This window comes from Lycorma delicatula, chromosome 2 (genome assembly GCF_047948215.1).
Source record: "Lycorma delicatula isolate Av1 chromosome 2, ASM4794821v1, whole genome shotgun sequence".
Taxonomy (NCBI): Eukaryota; Metazoa; Arthropoda; class Insecta; order Hemiptera; family Fulgoridae; genus Lycorma; species Lycorma delicatula.
In genome coordinates this window covers 129,318,474-129,342,235 of record NC_134456.1, presented here as the reverse complement: position 1 = coordinate 129,342,235, position 23,762 = coordinate 129,318,474, and positions in this window count along the sequence as shown.

Genomic DNA, 23,762 nt, shown 5'->3' with positions numbered 1-23,762 from the left:
CCAAAAATCTAAGGCGGCAGATTTCTACAGAGGAATGAAAAGCTAGTCATCGTTATGATAAGTGAATTAATTTAAATTGCGACTATGTAGAAAATTAGTTTAAGATTGTCCCTTTCATTCGTATATAATAAAATTCCTTTTTTTTTATTTGGTGGTTTTCTATTTCAAAACGTAAGTTACTTCCTGGCTCTCGTAATAATATAAGATCATACCCTGACTGTACAACTTTTGTCCAAAGTAACAGATGAAATTAGGAAAATAAAAATTACTTTTTATGACCACCTTCAGAAAATGGATGACGAATGATTAACTAAAAAAATAAATAACGTTTATAAAAATAGGAAAAGTAACCCAGATAAAGGTTGGGGAGGACAAACTAGAAAAGATATAGAAGAAATAAAAATTAAACAAGACTTACAATCTGACAAAAAAACTTCAAAAAAATTAAAGAATTTAAAAGTATCCTCGAATAAAACCCCAATGAATATCTAAAAGAAAGAAATGGTCTGAAAAAAGGAAAACTCCTTTTCTGCATAAAAAGTTTTTTTCATGGTTTATAGCTGGCTAGCAATGAAAAAATATAAATTAAAAATTTTCTTTTTAGAAATATATTATTATTGTAAAATACAATAAACTATCTGGTATTTTTATTTAATTTTTAGTCTAGCTATTTTCTCTACCTCTTGTATTTGTACTTCGGTGCTAAGCGTCAATACACTTTTGCCTAATTATAAAAATATATTTGTTTAAAACTTAAATATTTCACTTTGTACTTTATTTTAAATTTCATCAATTTACAAGTTAAAATTATTTATTTATTTTTTACCATATTTTCATTAAAATGTGGTAATCCATTCATTATATTCTCCTCGTTAATATATGATGCGAGAAAAAATGTACCAAAAAACACATGTATCTCGATTGCCGATTGACTAAAATTTAATAGATCATTCTACAACCAAATGATCGGTTGTATTATTAAATTTCCCGTAGTTCTTACATGTTACGGTGATTTAACATTAAGTATTTTCCAACTATTTTATTGCTTGGCAGGATCAATTTAAAGGTAAACTGTATTACGATTATTTGTACGGTAAGTCATCTAATATTATATTATATAATAGAGTTATTTATTTCCGTTTATTTTTGACACTATGAAATTTGGTTTTTTTAATGTAGTCATCAATTTCTAAATAAAAATAATTCTTTCATTTGATTTGTATAACATTTTAAGAAAAAAACAAAGGAAAAGCAAAGCTTAGAGATATTTTTTTTTATCTCCATTACCGATCGGCCGGAATCTAGATACTGTTTACTATAATACCACTGTACGCCTTCGCAGTAAGGCCCTCCGGGCGAGCAACGTCTCCGAATGCTATTATTAGGTGTCCAAAATTGATTACCTCTTGTGTAAAAATGTTTTTTTTTTTTTTTGAATGATGAAAATTGATCACTGAAAAGTGAAAAAAATATCAACAAATCTTCCCAATTAAATTTAGTTTAGATCGGTTTAGGCATCTTTTAAAAATTGCACACTCTCAACATTTTCAACAAGATCTATAATATCCATATGTAAATTCACTCTATAGAAGAGCTGGAAGCTTAAATATAAATTAAATTAATTAATCTATTTACATATTCTATTCAATTTACGAAACAAATTATCGTAATACGAAAATAACCTTCCTTGAAACAATAACAAAAGAGAAGTTTGCTTTAAAATCAATAAATTGCTAAGGAGGACATATAGGATTCAAAATTCTTCTACTTTTGACCTTTATTGTTTACCATTTGATTTGACCCACGTATTTTGCATATGTATATATATGTTTAATTGCAACTAGAAGGCCAAAAAAATAATCATATATACGATACTAAATGGATAATCGATAGTGTTTTCAGTATCGATTTATTTGTACCGAAAATAGTTGGGTTATAAGATCTGTTACGATCTGAATGAATTACGGCAGTAAAATTTATTAATTTATTTTATAATTATTACAAGACAGACTAACAGAGAACATTAGAAAAATTTATTTAATAAAGAATAACAAATAAAGTGAAAAATTTTTGCTTTTACAAATAAAAGTGGAGGAAATGAAACTTGAGTCTACATCGATATATAATAATATAACAAGTATACACCTTTTCTTTCTTTTTTGTTTAACCCCCGGGACCACCGTTAGGTATTGCTTCAGCAGATGAGATGAATGATTTATAGCGTGTGTGAAAATGTCATGCCTGACCAGGATTCGCGCCACAGAGACCGGCAACAAGTTTACACCTGACCATCACGAGACATGTACTAACGAATCGGGATTTTCCGCTAGTGATCGGTACATTCTGGTGCTAAGCTAAGGGGTAACGCGCGCACGCGCGGGCACACACAAAAGTCCTTTATTAGGGTAGAATTATTTCCAATATTTCTTTTTACAACAGCTGCATAATTTTAATATTTTTGAAAAATGTATTAATTGGGTTTTATAATACTTTTTGAAATTTAGAAAAAAACATAAAATACCAAGATGATAGCTAAATTCTTCCGTAACACGTTATGGACAGTCTTCTATTACAGAAGTAATTACAGCTGTGATGCGGGTTTTGAGCTCATCAAACCACCAAGTAATGATGGAACATAACACTGATTCAAAAAAAAGGTCACACGAAAAAGTCATAAGGTGTAATATCTGGGGATCTTGTGGGCCAAGAATGTACTCAGAATGAAAATATTATCCTCACATGACCTTCCTGATGTAATACCATCCTGAATCACTATCTCCCTCTCTATTCTCATTTTAACAACGCGTTATACAAATGTTCAATAGAAGACATGACAATTAATAAATAATATATATGCCAGTTTCCATTCCTTTGGGATTTCCTGTCCCGCAATAAGACATCTAATAAAAGTATTCTGCAAGGCTTCAATCATACTCTCTGGACTATTCTTAATGAGTTTTATTGGAATGTTTCCAGGACCTGGTGATTTCCCATTTTTTGTCTATCTCGGTGTCCTATAAATTTCTTCTTTTGTTATGCCATTCACCACCTTCTGCCGTCTATTCCCCAATACCAGACAACCTTACATCCCCAGCAAACATCTCATGGTTCTCTTACAGCATTTCCTCATAATATCTTTCCCGTTCCTCCACTTTAACCATTGCCAAATTTATCCTTTCACAGCTACCTTCCCTCAATCTCTTTAGAACCTCCTATGCCTTCCTAGTCTGACTGCCACCCACAAACATCTTGATTCTTTCACATCTACTTTCCCACACGTCACTTTTTTCTTCATCACTGCCTTTTTTAGTTCCCTATTAATTTTTGTACACAAATTTCTATTCTCCATATCTTTGCTACCCAACCGTCTCTAATACACTTTCTTCTTCTCCTTAATCAAGTCATCCAATCCTTCATTCCACCGACTTCACTGCCTTCCAACTTCACTGATTTGTCTATCTCCCCTAAAGCCTTGCTTGCTGCTTCATGAATAATAGCTAACCCTTTCAGTCGGCTATAATTCTTCCCTACACTTTCCGACCATCTCTGATCAGTAATCATTTTTTCCAACCGCAACTTGTACAAGAACCTGATTGACTTCTGATTGTACAGCTCCAGCTTGTATGTTGCGTCTCTTCTTCAGTTTCTTCTTCATTCTTCTGGATTTTAATACAATTTTTAAACTGTATACACACCTTCCTTCACTCCTAAAAGAAATGATCCATTCCACACTCAGCACCTCTGAACGCCCTTACATCTTTGGTATGTAAATGAGATTTCTGTCTCTGAATAAAATAATCAGTAACAGATTTAAGGTTCCGAGAAGGCTGTATTCAAGCATACGAGTGCATCTCCTTATGTTGAAAGTATCCATTCATTATCCACAATTCACATGTCTCACACACACACTAATCAACCATCTTCCATTATCATTTACAACTTTATCGCCAGACCTTCCAATGATTTCATCATGTTTTTTCCATCTGTTCTGGCATTCAAATCCCCTAAAAAAATATCTCTTTGGTCTGGCTTACTCCAGTAAGGATATCAACAAAGCTGTTCTCAAAATCATCCTCTGTATTACTATCCACATCATCTGCAGGAGTGTAGATTGCAATCGCCATTATCGAGTGATCCTAAATCCTAAATTCCATTTTTTAAATCCTTTCACTTACCTCTTTCTAATTCCTTATAAATCTTTTAAAAATTTTCCTTACTATGATAGTCACCTCCTGCCTTAGCTCTTTGACTCTTAGCGACTCCATTATAGAACATCAAATGATTACCACATTGTTCATCTCCTTTACCTTCTTCTGTACTTCAGTTAATGTTCCAATATCTATTCCAAATTTATCCAACTGTTGGAAAACTTTCCTCTGCCTTGTTCTAATCTCCTGAATATTCCATGATCCAAAGTTCAATTCTTTGATGTATCCACTATTTTTTCCGAGTAATCTGGTCCAGCTTCTTTCTGTTAAAACTTTTAGTGATTGATAAAAACGTTTTATGAGTGATGGGGTGCTGGCCTAATGCCTTAACCCCCAACTGGGGGACCAGATGTTTTCTATCGGCGTCTTCTTCCCATAGCCTTTGGAGAACCAACTCCAAACTACAAGGCAGCAATGTTAGTCTTTGTCCACCCCGGGAATTTTATTTCCTCGGTATCCACTATATCTAGTGAACATTCCCGTATCCGCAACCTGGGGAGGCTCCCATGAAAATAGAGTGGAATCCAGAAATATTAGAACATTAATATCTCTAATATCTCTAATATTGGAGATATTAGAATATCTCTAATATTCTAATAGAAATATTCTATTAGAATAGAATATTTCTATTATATTAGAATATTTCTATTCTAATAGAAATATTAGAATCGCAGAAACGATATCAATCGGTTATTGTTATCATAGTCAGTCCCAAAACCATTTATATAAAAGTAATTCGCATATTGTGACCAAACTTTGGATATTGCTATAACTTTGGTTATAAACATGACATAAGGGCCTAACAATATAATTCTTAGACAATAGGTGGTAGGTACATAAATGGGTTTTTACCTGAAGCATAGCCATTATATGGGTGGTTAAACTGCACAGTGTGAACAAGGAGGTTCAGTGCATAATTGTCATTTCACTATTGAAGACAAAAGACGTGCATAGTGTATAGGTACTGTTGCGATTTATGTAGTTTATTTTGTGATCTGTTGATGTGAAGTATTGAGCTATAAGACTACATAAAGTGCATCATAAATAAAGATTTTTTTAAAGACTAAATGAAGTGTATTCTGTTGTGATTTATCGAATTTAATTGTGATCTATTGATGCGAACTATGACTATAAACTATCACTATTCAGTTACAAGTTCATATAGTAACCCTACATATCATGGCAGACAAAAGAAAAAAATATGTGGATTTATCTCTTTAAGAAAAGAGGAAAATTTTAGAGTGCATTGAAAAGGTGGCTAAAATGAGTCATGGAATACAGCTGTGTACTTAAAAATTTTGCAACCGTTCTTATGCAAAATCTTAAAAAAAGTGGCAACTATATAAACTTCTCAAATTTCCAATCAAACATGGATCAAAAGAGAGATCAATCTGGGAAAGACATTCAATTTAAGTCGGCATAAAAAAATTGATTCAGCAATGTTTGTGAAAAGAATGCTATGATTAATGGACCTATGGATCAAAAAACAGAAAAATTAGCAAAAACTGTGGGCAAACTATATTGATGGGTGGTTAAACAGATGGAAGAGGTGAGAGAATATTGTCTATAAATAACTCCATGGTGAAAAAAATTTTTTTGATTTCATAGCAACTAGGTTTGTTTAATTGTGTAATAATTTTTTTTCATCCTTTGCTTAATGTTATCAATCAGTTATTGTTATCAATAGTTACAGGAGCCATCATGATCACAATAAGCGGACTCCACTGTATATGAAAATATAATTAAAATTAAAATAAATTTTTTTTAAAGTTTTAGCGGCATCGACTGCTATGGCCATTAGCCCCTTCCACACCAAAAAGAAAAATTTCTTTCCCTCCCTGTTAACAGCACGAGTGACATAGTCAATAGACTATTCTTGTCATAACATATCATTCAGAAATAGAGTTGTCAAGGTGTATTACAAAGCCCCAAAAGAAACACAACATGACAAGGGTGCAAAGGGCCCTTGCCACTTGACACTTCAAATACACATTACCTCTGAAACCGTTTCTCACGAAATGTTATCAGCACTGTAAAACTAATTTCACTTTATTATTATTATTAATTAATAATTATTCAAATTCATTTATTTCCTTAAATGCAAATACGAGTACAATCTTTTACACAGCAGTACAAATAATTATCTCTCTAGCTATAAGTCATTTGAGAGAAAAGCTATTTCTTTAAAATTTTTCACATATAATATTTATTCTACACATTTAATATAATTTTTATAAATGATCCATTGATATGTTATTATTTCAAAGAGATACTATGCCTATGTTGTCGTACATAGATTTTTAGAGGCATAAATAACACTGAGAAGCATTCAAAACAAAGTGTTATTTTTGGGACAAACTTCACAAGTTTGTCCCAAAAATAACAGCCATTCTCCAAATAAGAATCATCCTTATGCTAGACTTATGAAGAAATTGAGAAGTGAAGTGGTCTCCCATTGCCTTGGTCACTGTGCCAAATTATTCAGTTACATATCAGCATCGCAAACCAGTGAAATGCAAATGTTTTCCAGTGCTGCTAGTGATGCTTTCATTTTTTTCACCATAGTGAACATCAAAATTATTAGAAAAAGCAGATATGACTGGTTCCTCTTGTAATCTATCTACTTTATAGGTTTACTGTCAGAAGAAATGCTGAAATATATCAGGTAATGCAACAAATGAATACCTGTTTCTGTACCTATTATTTTACCTATAACTATTACTTTATTCAGTATGATTTTGGTATGTAGAAAGATGTAATCAAAAAGAATAAAGACAATTGAAAATATATTAAAAAAAACAATGATTTTAAATTTCTATTTTGGCATATATATTATTTCCATGCTCCATAACTTTTATAAAACAATTCCAAATAATATTTATTACAAGTAAAATTAGGACCTTTAGATTAGAATAAGTTTATTCAAATATATTCTGGTAATTACAAAAAAAACATATAAAAACATAAACGTATGATTTTGTTAAGTTAGGATAATTCTAGACAAAAATTTCACTACATAAAATCAAACATTGTACATGTAATTAGGTTTTGTGAATTTTTGTCAGATGTATATACTAAATGATGAGTTTTTATTTGTTTTGTAATTAGTGTTATAATGAGTATTGGGGGAACCATATTAACATTTTAAAAACCAGTTTCCAAGCAGCCAACTTTTGATTATCAGTATGTATCATCAATTCTAGTTATGCTACAATATTAATCAATTATTAAAAGTTGGGCTAACAGGGGCAACAAATCAGCAAAATATGCTGATAATAATTTCTTGTTTATAGTGGTAATAATTTGGATGTACTGACTTATATTTCTTAAATATTTTATTTCAATCCAGTTGTAATACAAATATATTTTTAAGATTGCTAAAACTAGAAAAAGAAGACGTAAAGAGTTTGTTTATTTAATATTTCTTAGGTAAAATGTAAGTTTTGCCTTTCACTTTACTAATAAATTAACAATATTCATATAAAAGAAGCATTTTCATACTTTCTTGGCATTACATATATCGACCAGGATAAATGATTTTTTCTGAGAATAAGATTAATTTTAAATAAAAACTTTTTAATAATTAAGAAAATTATTTTATATCTTTTGTTATCTGTTACAAACAACAGTGAGAAATAAGTTGATCTAAGAACAGAACAATAAAGTTCCTATCCAAGTTTAATGTATGTAAAATGATTAAACTTTAATCCTGCTCTAAGATAAGTAAGCTCTCTTATGTATTTTAACAACTTTGTTTCACATGATACATGAATTCAAAATATTGGATTAAATGTTTTACTATACGTAGAATTGTATGCTCTGTTTAGAATAAACGAACTGTAATATATAACAAACATTTAAACTTTACTTCATGAAATAAAATGTACTCATATTTGTAAATTATGATTTCACTACTTTTTTCTTGAGTTTTGTTTCTAAATACAGAGAAGAAAGCAACATATTACATCGTAAAACTTTTAATGTTGATTATTTAGGTTTGTGTATGTATATATTTATTACTACCGTAGTTTTGTTCAACCAACTTCATATGAAGTGTCTATATGAATTACAAAATATATCTACAATAACTTACATCCAGCAACATCATTTCAAAGAAATTTTAAATTCATGTTCCTGCATTTAAAAAAATATTTAACCGTAATCTTGTAAAGTAAATATTAAATTTAAGTCTAAGAGAAAGATTAAAAATATTTTAATCAAATGGTAAAATATTTTAATTAAATGGTAATACTTCACTTTTTAAATAATTTGAAATATACATGTTATTTCTATATTAAGAGAAATCAGAAGTGATCAGGAATTTAACCTTTTTCTGAATTTTAAGAATTTTTTATAATTTAAAAATAATAACAATTATTATTTTTGTAATCATTATTTCTGCAATTTCAATCACAGTAACCTTTATTTTAATATTTATCATTTAATTTACATACTTTTAGGTTCTTGGGTAAGATGGTTAATTGAATTCCTCATAATTAAATAATTCTACAGCACCTGGAATATCTCAGAAAATATACAATAAATAAAAATTATACTTGTAAGCTTCATTTTTATTTAAAATAAAAGTTTACAAAAACACTATGAATTTCACAAGTAATACAAAAGGCAAAAAACTTTTTTTTTATCAAATGGCTACAAGAGTACAGAGAAATGATATTAAGATACTACCTCAACTAAGCTAAGATTTATACTGAGGCATATTTATGATTTTTAGCATGAAAAATTTTAATATCAGAATTCCATCAAGTTATTCCGGACACCACCATGCTGTATGTGTAATTATTTTAATTATCTTTAGTCTACATGTACGTAGAGTGAAGAAAATTAAATTGTTCAGTAAAAAAAAATTTTCACTTAAGCTACTAAAAAAAGATTAATTAAAACAAGAACTTTCTTGAGCTTTGTAATGAAGATCTTTTGAGAATTTGATTAATTTTAAAACTTAATTTTTCTTAATATTCAAGAAAATTGTTAATTTCTTTAACAAACCAGATAATTTCAGAACACTTGGAATGAACAGAATCTTGAAAGTTTACGGATAAAGTTAAAATGCCAGATTCATCAAAGTTGAACAAAAAAAGAAAAAGAATAAGAAAAAACACTGCTTAGTATTTATCTGGAACTCAAAACAAGTTGCATGAAGAATATTCTCTTAAAAAATTAAAAAAAACTCTGGCGTAGTTTGCACAAGAAGAAAAATTTTTTGTTTCACACATCCTCACTATTTTGCAGTCAGAATTGCTCTGATTTTCGGAGTATAATGCACTGTATAGTTCAATTAACTAGTAGACCCCCACACATAAGCATGAAGTTAAACTCGCTGACAACTATGACTCACAACATAAGTGCGTATGAAAAATATACCAAACAAATCTGAGGTTATGTAAAAACAAATAACATAACTTCAATTTGAGGTTGCATTGTTTTCTACCTTAAATTGAACGTAACTGAAGAACTATTCAACTAATCTTCATCAAATTGTCACATGCATAACTTCAGATATACTATTACAGCATAATATCTAAATTTCATTGTAATTGATCTAGTAGTTATGAAGATTTTTGAGCCACAAAACTTTATACAAGAATGGTATTTGTAATCTTCATACTTCAAAATGTAAAGAAAATTCAATTTCACCCTCAATCCCACCGGGCAACAGAAAGTAATAACGTACTTTATTCTAAAATTCAGTATAAAGAAACATCAAAATTGTTTAAGTTAAGGCTTGAAAAATTATAAAAATTAAAACACATATGAATTAAATTGAGAACCTCCTCCATTTTTTAAGTCAATTTAATAACGTCATTATCAAGAATTAAAATTTGAATTTGTTGAAATGACAATAATTTTTGATGAATTATACCAAAATCAGTGTGCACTTTAATTTCCATAAGATCAATTAGAATGGGTTTAGGTAAATTTTTTTACGAATCATACAGAAATTCAAATTCAGCCATATATATAAAATAGCAGAAGAAGAAAGTAAACAAAAGATTCTAGTCATATCATGTAATTTATATTAAAAACATTATAATCATCATATAATAAAAAAAAAATTATATCTCAATTCATTATATAATGAAGTTACCAACTGTAAAAATGAAAACTACATCAATTCAATATGCTTTCATCAATTCTTAAACAAAACATAATGAACAACAGGGTAAGAAGAAAGGTGTAATTAGTCATGCAATTATTTGCTTAGGAAACTACTCACATATTTGCTGATTAAAAAATAATATTGTGTATCTTTACCATGTTTTGACTGACTGACAAGTATGGTTTAATTATAGATTGTCGTTTACCTATTCAATTATTCCACAGTTATAACCACTATTAATTAATAATTAATAAGCCAGAAGCATGGCCAGAGGAAACTGTAATGAATGGATACAATTATGGTAATTTATTTATTGAATATTAACTGTAGTAGTATTTATTCATAATATTGAATGTGAATATTTATTTTTAAGAATACAAAGCGATCAAAACATTTTCTAAAATTACATCATATCTGACGGCATTGTAGAATATTGATAATGATATTCTTTTAAATGAAAGATTTGAATTATAAACAAATGCATTATATGATAATTATTTTACATTAAATTTTTTTATCATTGTAGTTACTCATATTTAATTTTGTCTTTTTAATTACTTATCTCATGAATTGAAGCCATATAGAATATTTTAAAATATATATTTATACGCAATAAGTTAGATGTTTTTAAGTTTATTTACCAGAAACCCTCCTCTAAACACGCATTTCACGGTTACAATGGATCCAAAACATAAATATCTTAAACAAAATTTAAAAATTTACCTTATATTCAGTTATTTCTATTAATGCTCTAGGCGTTAGAACTCTCAAAATTATATACAAAGTGAAAAAAAATCATTCGGCACGCTTTTTAGAGATTAATAAATAATTAACAAAGGAAAGTGGTGCGCATTTTTTTCTAAGATTAGGGTAGGTACTAGAGTTACTGATGACCTTGAATAAACACACCGGCACGATATAACGACAGGGGCGATCTCAGTTGAGCTGTGGCAACTGTGCAGTAGAAGGCAATGTGTGAACTATGGTTTCATGAAAGCGGATTTATAATTACTATACCTAGACGTTTCTTTAGTGTACGGCCGTGATCCTCCTAATAAACATTCTATTAAACGTTGGTTATCAGCAATTTAAGCATACAAGAAGTGTAATACAAAAAATAGATGCTGGCCTTCCCGTCTCCGAGGAAATTGTGGATAGAGTAAAAAAACTTTTACTCGATTAACTTTTTAAATCAACTTGTCGTGCTAGTTTAGAACTGTGAAAACCGCAACCGATAATTGTCAAAGTTCTACACAAACCCCTAAAACTTTATGCATACAAAATTCAGTCTGTGCATGCAACTGAAGATGACGATACACCACGCCATTACAATTTTACCGTGAACATTCTTGATAAAGTAAACGAAGATAATTCGTTTTTAGAAAAAGTAATCTCTGATGAAGCTACCTTTCACACGTTTCTGGTCACGTTAATTGTCATATCAGTTGGATTTCGGGTAGCGGAATCCTCATCCCGTTCGATAAACACAACGCGATAGCCCGAAAATTAACATTTGGTGGTCATTAAATGCTTATGAAGTGATCAGACCATTCTACTTTTTGAGAGCAATGGTTACTAGCGCTAGTTATTTAGACATATTTCAGGAGTACGCAGTACCACAAATTGAACATCCGCAACCCAACCAACATTTACTTCCAACTAGATGGTGCACCACCACACTGGGCTTTAGGCATGTAAGGAACTACCTACATGAACAATTTTCTTAACATCTGATTGGTCGTGATGGACCAATTCCCTGTCCACCTCGATCTCTTGATGTTATATCAATCGATCTTTTTCTTTGGGGTTTGTCAAAGACAGGGTGTATGCAATGAACGTTATCAACATTAACGAAATAAAAAGAAGAATCATAGGTGTAATTAATGGAATAACTTTGGATATTATTCATAATGTGTGGCGTGAAGTTGAATAATGTGTGGACATTTTACGTGTGCAAAAGGTGCTCATGGGGAACTTGTTTGAGGTTAATAAGTGTTGTAAACAAAACTGTTTGCGATGCCATATTCAACAATAAAACATTCATTTAAGTATATTGCTTTGTTATTTTTTTTTTATTAACGACTAAAATGCACTGAATAATTATCACCTGTATATTAATATATTCATATCAGTAGTACATCTGCTATATTATGGAGATGAATGTTATATACTACAACAATAATAATTGTTGATAACATGATATTAATCACAATCTTTTCCAAAAGGATCTTAGCCATTGTCATGAATAATAAACATCCCATGCCAGGTTTACTAGGGAAAGTGAGAAATAAAATAATTTAAATAAATAGTGGTTAGAAAACAAAGAATGCAAGTCGGTATCATTAAAAGCACAATAGGAGACTTCTTATTACTCTTCTACTTTATTATTTTTTTCAAAATTGTTTATCTATTAACTTTTGCAGTGTTAAAAACAAATAATTCATTTATTTTACTTATTTTACTTATTCAAAAAGTGATGATAATTTCATGTCATAATTTGAATCTGCTATTAATAATTTTATTATATTACTGTTTAGTTAGTTAAGTAAACTTAAATATTACTTAACTTTGTGCACTGTAAGAAATCAGTCCATTGTACGAAAATACCTTTGTCTTTTGTACTCATAGAAAGATCTTAAATGTGCTATACTGTCAGTATAATTATACTATACTATTAGTAACTGAATAAACAAACGGTATGTTAATGATTCAAAAGCACATAAAAACCAATTTCAATAACCAACCACACATAATGCAGTGCCAGATTTTCACTTATCACACAATCTCACAAAAATTAATTAAAATACTTAACAAAAAATGAATCACACATAATCTAAGAGATGTAAAGCTGACAAGAAAACCTTAATTTATTATTAATTAATTATACTTAATAATTTTGATCAATACTTATTAATTTTAATTATAATGTTTGACTACATAGTAAATAGGATTCCTAACCACTTCTTAACGGGTGCCATTAAATTGAGTCCGATTGTAATAACTCCACTAAAAAGGAAGCAATACAATAGCTGTAAGAAGATCTATTAGAAATACAATTCCACTTATCTAAAAAATTAGTGAAATCAAAATTTGTTAGAAAAGTTCACTGCATTTCATCCTGCTAATCAGTGATGTTGTAATTACATCTGAATTTGTTTCATTACTAACAAGTGCAAATTAAATGAAATAATGTCTTTTCTCTCTTAACGGTTAATTTTTTTATACGAATAATTAGTAGATTTATTTTCTTTATTTTATTAAAGTGGCTCCAACAAAACATTAGGAAGATTGGATGCACTTCTAACTTCATATATAAATAATAAATCTAGACATTAATGCATAAACAATCAATCTTAGTAAATCAAATTACAGAATTCACTTATAAGTTATCAATAACATTATGAAAATTCACATACAACACAAAAAAGTTACAAACTTAATATAATCAAAAATGTGAATATTATGATCTTATTAAATTTGAAACAAAATAATAACAATAGCAACTGTTGGGGTAGTACTATTTTTAGTCATATATATATTGCATATCTACCCATTCATGGTGTAATCTACATATTGTACTGATCAAGATAAAATTGTTTTATTATTTATTAACATATCAATATAGGGTATTCCATTAATTAGTTTGTGATAGAATTTTGATTTTATATTTGAATTGAATTGAATTTAATTTTATGTTTGAATAAAACTCCACCATGTTTTTATTCCAATATGACTGAGTTTTATTCCAACTGATTAATTGGCTCAGTGGTGATAAAATGATTGAGCATGTGAGAATACATTTTCATATAAATGAAACACAATTGTATATAAGATCATCTAATAACAATGATACCAATAAATGAATGGAAGAATTAACCTGTGCATCAAATTACATGCACAGATAGTACAATATTAATGTTGTTTATTGTTTATCAGCATTACATATATTATGTGATATTTGATTACTATGTCAATAGGATATACATGATGTGATGTCAATCTATTAAAGCTTGTGTTCTACACAAGTGCTTTGTACTTAATGCATCTGCTTATTGCATTTAATACTTAAGTACATCATTGAAATTGAAACATTTACTATAATGTATATATATTAGTTACACTGTAACACTAATGTATGTTACAGCCAGACTTGTGCACATATAGTAACAAAGGCAGTGTTGGTTGAGCCTCCGCACTGTATATTGTCGCACCCTTAAAAATTTTAATTAAAAAAGCCCGAAAGTAGTTTTTAGATATTTATCTGAGGAGTATTTGCAAGCCCAGATCTACTGAATATCTTGTTTAGTATAGTGGGAAATGGAGAAAATCTGCAATCAATTTTTTTTCTTTCTTCCCCCTTTTTCAAGGCCAAACTTCAGAAAATCTAGAAATTGCTTTCATATGAAGATTACACACATCAAAAATCAAGTTGATATCTTCATTTGTTACAAAGAAATTAAAAAAATAGTCTAGTTTCAAAAAACTCAAATCCATTTTTTAATCCTTTAAACTCTGAATTTAAAAAAATCTATAAATAATTTTTTTTAAATATTCACATGAAGAAGATACATTACACCAAAATCATGTTGATATCTTCATTTTATACTGAGAAATTAAAAAAACTAATAAATTTAATTCTTACTCCATTTAACCCTTAAACTTGAAAATTAAAAAAATCCTCCTTAATGAGCACTTAACCTATAAAAAGAACATGCATACAAATACTCATCACTTTTATCTTGAATAGTTTTTGCTGGGCATTGATTATGAATAAATCATGACATAGTACACATCTATATATATATGAATCGCACATAAATACACATTTAAAAATGATTCACGTATTTTTTACATTTTTATGTGTACTCTTGAGTGCTTTCATAGCAATTGATAATCTTTAACTAGATGATGAGTTATGTTCTTATTAAAATTCTTTAAAAATTAATAATTTTAAAACATAGGAAATAGATATGTCTTCTTCCAGCCATTTGATAATCACAGAATGTTGCTTTTAAAGGTTGTGTAATATTAAAAGGCTAATTACTTTTCACAAATATATACAAAATACACCAAAATTTTAAACTTACAAAAAAATTATAGATGAACTGAACTAAAGCTTATAATAAAACATTTTAAATAAGTTAACTTGAAAACAATTATAGTTGTCTATGTGATTTGACTTGTCTTCAAAGAAGAGTGCTGTTATTCTCACACTAGTGTCGGGCAGACACATTTATAATGTGATTATAAAGTGTGCATGATTTTAAATATGTATGTTCATCTAAGATATATTGTGTATTTATGTATTTCATAATGCTTAAGTGTGATAATATACATTGGTTGTAATCTCTAATGGTTGCAATACTAGCAGGAGATCATTAACTGATAGTAGCAATATCAAGTTCATGGAATGATAAAAAAGACACATTTAAATATGTCTTTCCTATATTTAATAAATTTGGGAAGTCTGAGTGTTAAATATACTGTTAATGAAAATCAAGAAGCTTAATGGAATAAATGCTGATAAGGTTTCTTTACAAGCAAGGTTTAGCTAATTTAAAATATAAATGTGATTTTAATAAACATAAAACTTATCTGATAAGGAAACTGATATGAAAGCACTCATGAGTGCATATAAAAATTAAAAAGTAGTACGGCATCTTAAAAATATATGTTCATAAACACGCATGATGTATATACAATCTCTACATATTATACACACTAATCTTACCCCTTAATCTTATTAATTCTTATTTACCTTATTTTTATAAGTTCTGTTCAGTAACCATATTTGGTTCATTTATTAATACTGGTTTCATTATGTATACATATTTTGTTTGCATATATATATATACAGAATGATTCAGGAGGATAGGGCAATACTTTGACAACTCATTCTTGAGGCTAAAAATAAGAAAAAAGTTCATATAAGCATAGGTTCGAAAACGCTTCGTTAGCGAGTTATACAGAGTGAAAGATTTTGCCCGAGTTTCAGTTCCTCTGAATAAATTAAGGCTTTCTGAAATTCTGGGAAGGTCAATTGAGGGGCAAATTCAAATGTTTCTTATGGTTTTTGAGCTGGGAAATCGAAAAAAATAATTTACAGTACTGTATCTCTCTTAGTTTCTAAGATATCCCATGTAAAACGTCAAAAATAGGGTCAAAAAACACATTTTTTTATGTTTGACGTACAATAACGTTGTTAAATTAGCAATAAATCATGCATTTTTTAAACATAAATTGTAGAGAATTTACTTATAAGAAGACTGATGTAAATAATGTCAACAAAAAAGAAATAAAATTTTAAACATGTCGACTTTTATTAACAACAAAACTGACAAAAACTTAGAAGAAAATGTTACAAAAAAAGAAATGTGAAATGTGTAGGAGCTCCATCAAGTTGGTAAAACATTTCAATTCGTTTTGCTAATGGGATATATTCCAGCAATATAATAAATTCATTACGTAAAAATTCAAGATAATTTCTCCCTGTGACACGATGTTGTAGTACGGAAGGACCAATTAATTGGTCATCTATGATACCACACCAAACATTCACTGAAATTCGTTGCTGGAAATTTTTTTCCACTGTAGCATGTGGGTTTTCTTCAGACCATCGATGCGCATTCTGTGTGTTGTTTAGTCCATTACAAGTGAAAGTAGCTTCATCCGAAAATAGTATAAATGGAATTAAATGTTGATTCCTATTAACCCATTGACAAAACTGCAGCCGGCTGGCGTAGTCACCAGGCTGCAGATGTTGCACTTTCTGAATATGAAAAGGATGCAATCCATTATTATTTAATGTCCTCCATACTCTACTTTGTGAAATATCGAGCTGTGTTGCAATTAATCGTGTGCTCGTTGCCGGACTACGTTGAACCATCTGCTGAATGTTTTCACATTCATCAGCTTGATTTGCTTGTCGTTCAGATGAAATATGAGCACTGGGAAGTGTACCATTCTCACGAGGATTATTAAAAATTCTAATAAATACTTTATGATTTGGTACAACACGACCAGGATACCTATGTTGATATTCTGTAACCACTGCCGCAGCACTTCCATTACAAAATCCATAGATGAAAATCATGTCAGCATATTTGGCATTAGTAAAGATACGCGGCATTTTTAGATTCTAGAATGAGTTGTCAAAGTATTTCCCTAGCCTCCTGAATCAGCCTGAATATGCAAAATTAATAAAAACAGATTTTTATTAAAATTATTTTATAAAATTGTTTCATTTTTATTGTGCATTACTTAGAAAAATGTTTACAGTTCTATCATGTTTTTTTGAACTGCAATATGATAAAAAATTTATAATTACGTTAATGAAAACAAAGAGGTAAAATTTAATATAGATGTTGATTTTCTTATAAAACATGAAAAAGAAAAAACTGATACCAAAGTTGAAATTTATTTAAGTCTAGTATTTTTTTAATTTAAAAAATAATCAAAAATTATTTCAAATAAAATACAATAATTAATAAAAAAAAAGAATTATAATCTTAGAAAATTTTAAACAACTTTAATAAATACAAAACATTTAATATAAATCATGTTGAACCATGTTGAGGAGTATTTTTTCAATAAAGTAATTCTTCATCAAGTTCAGAAGATGCAAGTATTAATTTATTATATATTCAACTTTAATAACATTTTGGAGGAAAATAATGATATTTTAATTTTTAATAAAAAGGTGGTAGGTATAGGGAAAATCTTTTTCTTTTCATTTTCCTTTTTCAATTACAGAAATAAAATTGTTCATTATATGTACATGGCTGACAATGAACATTAGATTACATTATTGTTAATTCAGTTTCTTTACTTAATGGTCCATAATTTATAAAGTATTAGAAATCAATTTCAATTTAGTTTTCATTTATTTATTCTTCAATAAGATTACAAATTTAAATTCAATACCTGGATTAAAATAAATGAATGCTACCAAACAAATCTAGTTTTCATTGATAACATGGCAGTATTAAGAAATTTTAAAGGCGGTTGATTTTATTTTATTTATTATTCATAGCTTACTGATTAAATGGATGTTAGATGCAGTTTTCTAAATGATCAGTGCAGCTATACTTTACTCATACAAATTTTCTTATGTGCCCACATATTAAGTACTTGTTAATTTTCAGCATAAAAAGCTGAAATAGATTTACATGAATTTAAAATTGAATCAATATAATAATAATATGACAAATAACAATTATTCTTTTTGGATTGTTTAACCATAATAAAATTATTCTTAGATCTGTTTTTAAATTAATCTTAGCTGTTTTCCCTTTACTGAACAATCCCATTCTTAAATCTTCAATTAACTTTTGAAAGTTCTAGCTCAAGATTCTTTCTGTTTTTCATGAGACTTACTAAACTGAATTTTCTAATTCAAGCTTCTTATTAGTTATTCAAGATATATGAGCAGACTGATAAGAGATGGAAATGATAATACAAGGTTTTTTTACGAAATATTATTTTTGTAGTAATGATTTAGATGAATAAATGAAATCAACAATACGTAACTATGTACAGTATATTCTAAGTAAAATTCATCAAAAATGAAAATGATCAAAGGATCAAAAAGTGCTCAATTGATAAGTTCTGTTCAGTTACCATACTTGGTAGTTCATTTATTAATACTGATTTCATTAACAAATAAAATATTGTGTATATTACTTTTAAATTATTGAAATTTTTTTTTCACTTCGATCTGTGTAACAGATTTATGCCTAAGTGTGTCAGTTCAATATTAATATAATAGTTGATTCCTTGATTTGTGTTCTCACTATAGTTTAATTAGTGACACATCCTGGTTTAGTGAATCAAGGGCTTAAACATCCATATGTACATTGCCATTAAGCTGCAGATAAATAAGTTCTATAAAGGACAATAAGAGATGCTAACATTCTAACTAAAGCAAGTTACTTCAAATTCTGGAATTTCCCACTTCTCACCTGGTCATCTTTTAATATTGAGTAAATTAAAATGATTCAATTGCTTATGTTGTTAATATTACTTTATGTCATACTGAAAATAATAGAGAAAAAGATAAGAATATTATCATTAAATAATAATACACCTGATTAATTCTTGTGGATCAAAGTCATAATCAACAAAATAATTATTATCATTATTAAAAAGTACTAAGATAAGATTTCTGAATTAAAATGATCTTGAGTAAACTCACATGTCCATCGTTTATAAATCTAACAACATGGAGGGTCTAGATACAGGAATTGGTGAGAAATAAATGAGATATGTCTTTGGACTATTCCAGCACTGGTCAACAAAATTTTTGTCTCACGAGTACCAAGAGGTGTACTTAATGCAGTTTTTATCCTGTTTTCAAATATATATTCGGAATTTCTCCATCACCCACAGTTATTTTGTTACTTTAATTTTTTTAAATATTTTATAACATTTTTTGTCCATTTATCCACCGTCAAGTAAAAGCTCCTAGAGCATTGTATATGATGGAACCAAATGAGCTACCTCAAAGGGTAGCGTTGCTACTATTGTCCAGGTTCAGACATGTACAAACATGATCTAGTGTAGCACACATTCATCAGAACGATGTCAGTTGTGAGATGGTAGTGAACCAATAAACATGCCATTGTGAGTGCTTTGTGTGTCTGAATTATTGTGTATTATATTTATAATATTATTTCTTTTAATTAGTCATTAGTTAAAAAATGACTAGAGTTTTTTTAAATCATCCTAATAATTTTTGTTATGTACGTGGTGAAGTGACACTGAAGTCCTAAACATGAAACCTTACTCCATCAGTAAAAAAGTGTTATAAATTTTATTTTGGGTGTAAAGTCGGGGACCAAACAAGAGCCTGAGCCCCACATATCTGTTGTTTATCGTGTTTTAGGCTTCTCACTGCATGAAAAAAATGGCACACGCCATATGCCATTTGCTATCCCTATGATTTAGAGGGAACCCAAACTGACTGTTATTTCTGCTTAACAAAGATTAAAGGAATAATGTTAAAATCAAAACATATAGTGGTGTACCCTAACTTGCAATCTGCACTGAGACCAGTTTCACACTGCGAAGAATTGCCGATACCAAAGCCTCCAGAACATGTGACATTAGACGAAGAGAGCTCAGAGTCTGATGGAAGAAGGAAGAAAAACAAACAGATGACACAACCTTTGAACAAAGCAGTTCTTCTGAGCCTCATTTACTGACTCAAGAAAATCTTAACAACCTCATCCAAGATTTAAAGCTATCCAAAAAACAGTCTGAAATGTGTGATTCCTGGCTAAAAGGATAGAATCTTCTTCAAAAGAATAAAAAGATATGTATTAATCGTCAATTTCTGAATTTAAATACTATTTTTCTGAAGAAAAGGGCTTAGTGTTTTGTAATCACATTTCTTCTTTTATGGAGACACTCTGTAATAAACATAACCCAACAGAATGGCACTTGTTCATTGATTTCTCTAAAGTTAGTTTAAAAGCTATGCTTCTGCAAAATGGCAATAAATTTCCATCAGTACATGTGGCTCACTCTGCTAGTATGAAAGAAACTATGAAAACTTTAAATTTATATTGGAAAAGCTTCAATATGAATGGAATATTTGTGGTGATTTGAATGTATTGGACTTATTCTTGGTCTGCAGCTTGGTTACACAAAGTACTTTTTGTGTGAATGGGATTGTAGGGACAGAAAAAACCATTTCATTAGAGTCGGTTTAGGCCGACTCATTGTAGAGTCGGCCCCTAAACCCGACTCATTTTCTCTTGAACAGACAAATATGAAACATGACCCATTATGTAATCTTAAAAATGTGTATCTACCACTGTTACATATCAAACTATAATTAATGAGGAATTTTGTCAAGGCCATGGAAATTCTCCTGATTCCATGTACTTAAAACAGAAGTGTCCTAAAATTAGTGATGCAAAAATTAAAGAAGGAATATTTGTGGGTCCACAAATACAATCACTAATGCATGATAAAAAGTTTGAGGAACTATTGAATCTACTGGAGAAAGCAGCTTTGTAAGCATTCAAAAATGTTACTTAATAATTTTTTGGGAAATTGTAAGACGGAAAATTATCGCGATATTGTCAACGATCTTATCACATCTTATAAAAATTTGGGTTTTAATATGTCCTTAAAAGTACACTTCCTCCACTCGCACCTCGATTTCTTCCCGGAAAATCTTGGGGAAGTTAGGGATGAGCACGGGGAATACTTTCATCAGATGATTTCACCTATGGAAAAGAGGTATCAAGGCAAATGTAATCCTAATATGCTGGCTGATTACTGTTGGACCATCAAGAGGGATGCTCCACAGGCGAAATATTGCAGAAAATTGTCATTTCGTACATTATAGGTGAGGAAAATATTTGAAAATTATGTAGTTAAGAATGCAGAAAGTATTAAAATGATTGAAATTATAAATGCTTGTTTCTCAAAAACCTTATGTGATGGGGAAAAACCAATATCATACTTGAATTCAGGAGAAAAAATAGTATCAGAATCACATATTTTTCTTCCAGAGACAAAAAAAAAATCTTTTTGTTCCTCACTGTTAACTTTAGTATTGGATAGTCTTATCTTGTGCTTACATTAGTGACGCTAAGATTTTAACTTCTTAGAACAAAGTAATTTTTCCAAGAAAGAGAGAGAAACCTATTCAGAAGGGAAAGAGTGGAAAGAATAATTTTGATAATATGAAGGAAACAATTTTGAAAAGCAGAAAAAAATTGGCTGTGGAAAGACCTATAGGACATGTAGAGGAAGATGGAAGAATTTTGATTTATTTTTTTTAGCTACTGATGAAAGATTGTATGACAACCTAAAAAAAACACAATTTTTAACAATTTAAAAAAAAAACACAACATTTTTATTTCTAATGTAGAAAAAAATGATTATGCGGGGTAGGAAATTATTTATATTCACCAACTACAATACTTTCTGTACATTTAATGTGTAAATGAAGAGGTCATTTATAATTAAATTAGGTTATATTATTAAGTTTCCTTCAGTTTTTTTTATTTCCTTGTACGAAGTAAAGGAAGAATTGTTATCGTGAAAAATTTTGGGTTTCAGATTTCAACGGAAATATGCATTTTGACCATCCCTGACTCCATTTTGACTAGTTTCGCCGTGATGTCTGTACTTACGTATGTATATGTGTGTAAGTATGTATCTTGCATAACTCAAAAATGATTAGCCATAGGATTTTGAAATTTTGGATATAGTACTGTTGTAACATCTAGTTGTGCACCTCCCCTTTTGTTTGCAATTAACTGGTCAAAAAGTGTCCAAAAAAGCCCAAAATCAAAAAATTTTGAATTTTATACTTTTTCTTAGCTGCAGTAATAAGTCCTCATGAGAGATTTTCAACGATATATTATAAGTGGTACTTATTTTCATTGGGTCCAGATTTATAGCCAAATAAAATGTTAATTAATTAAAAATTTTTAACTTACAGGGGAAGGCACATCGGTTCGAATTCGACTTTCCTTTATTTTTAACTTTTCTTTTAATTTAAATATATTGATTTATTAAAAATTATTAACCTGTGATAGTAAAAAAAAATTACAATAAACAATAATTTAATAATAACAAAAAAAAAAAAATCTGATGTGAATGCCAAATGACTTAATTGTACGCCCATTAAATTACATATACACGTTTTTTTTGTTTTTTTTTAATGAAAAGTACATAAAGTTATATTTCATTAACAACTTCTGATATTTTTTCATATTTTTTTTTTATTGTTATTACTGAATAATTATTTATTGTAAAACTCTTTTTACAATCAGAGGTTAATAATTATTAATACATCAATACATATAAATTTTAAAAAAAGTCAGAATCAAACCGATATGCCTTCCCCTTGTAAGATCCAAATATTTCATTAATTAAAATTTTATTTGACTATAACTCTGGAACCAATGAAAATAAGTACCACTTATGATATATTGTTGAAAAGCTCTAAATGAGGGATTGTTACTGCAGTTACGAAAAAGTCCAATTTTGAAACACTTTTTGGACACTTTTGGTCCAGTTGACTGCAATCAAAAGGACAGGTGCACAACTAGATGTTACAACAGTCCTAAATTCAAAATTTCAACATCCTATAGCTAATCGTTTTTGAGTTATGCGAGATATACACGTACTTACGTGTACAGAGGTCACACCGAAATTAATCAAAATGGATTCAGGGATGGTCAAGGGGATATTTCCGTTGAAATCTGAAAACCGTAATTTTTCGCGATACTTCCTTTATTTCCTACAAGGAAGTAAAAATATGAAAAAAATCAGAAGTTATCAGTGAAATAAAATTTTATGTACTTTTAATAAAAATGTGTATATGTAATGTAATAGGCGAACAAGAAAGTCATGTGGTGTTCACATCAGTTTTTTTTTTAATAATAATTGTTTATACAACCACCAATTGC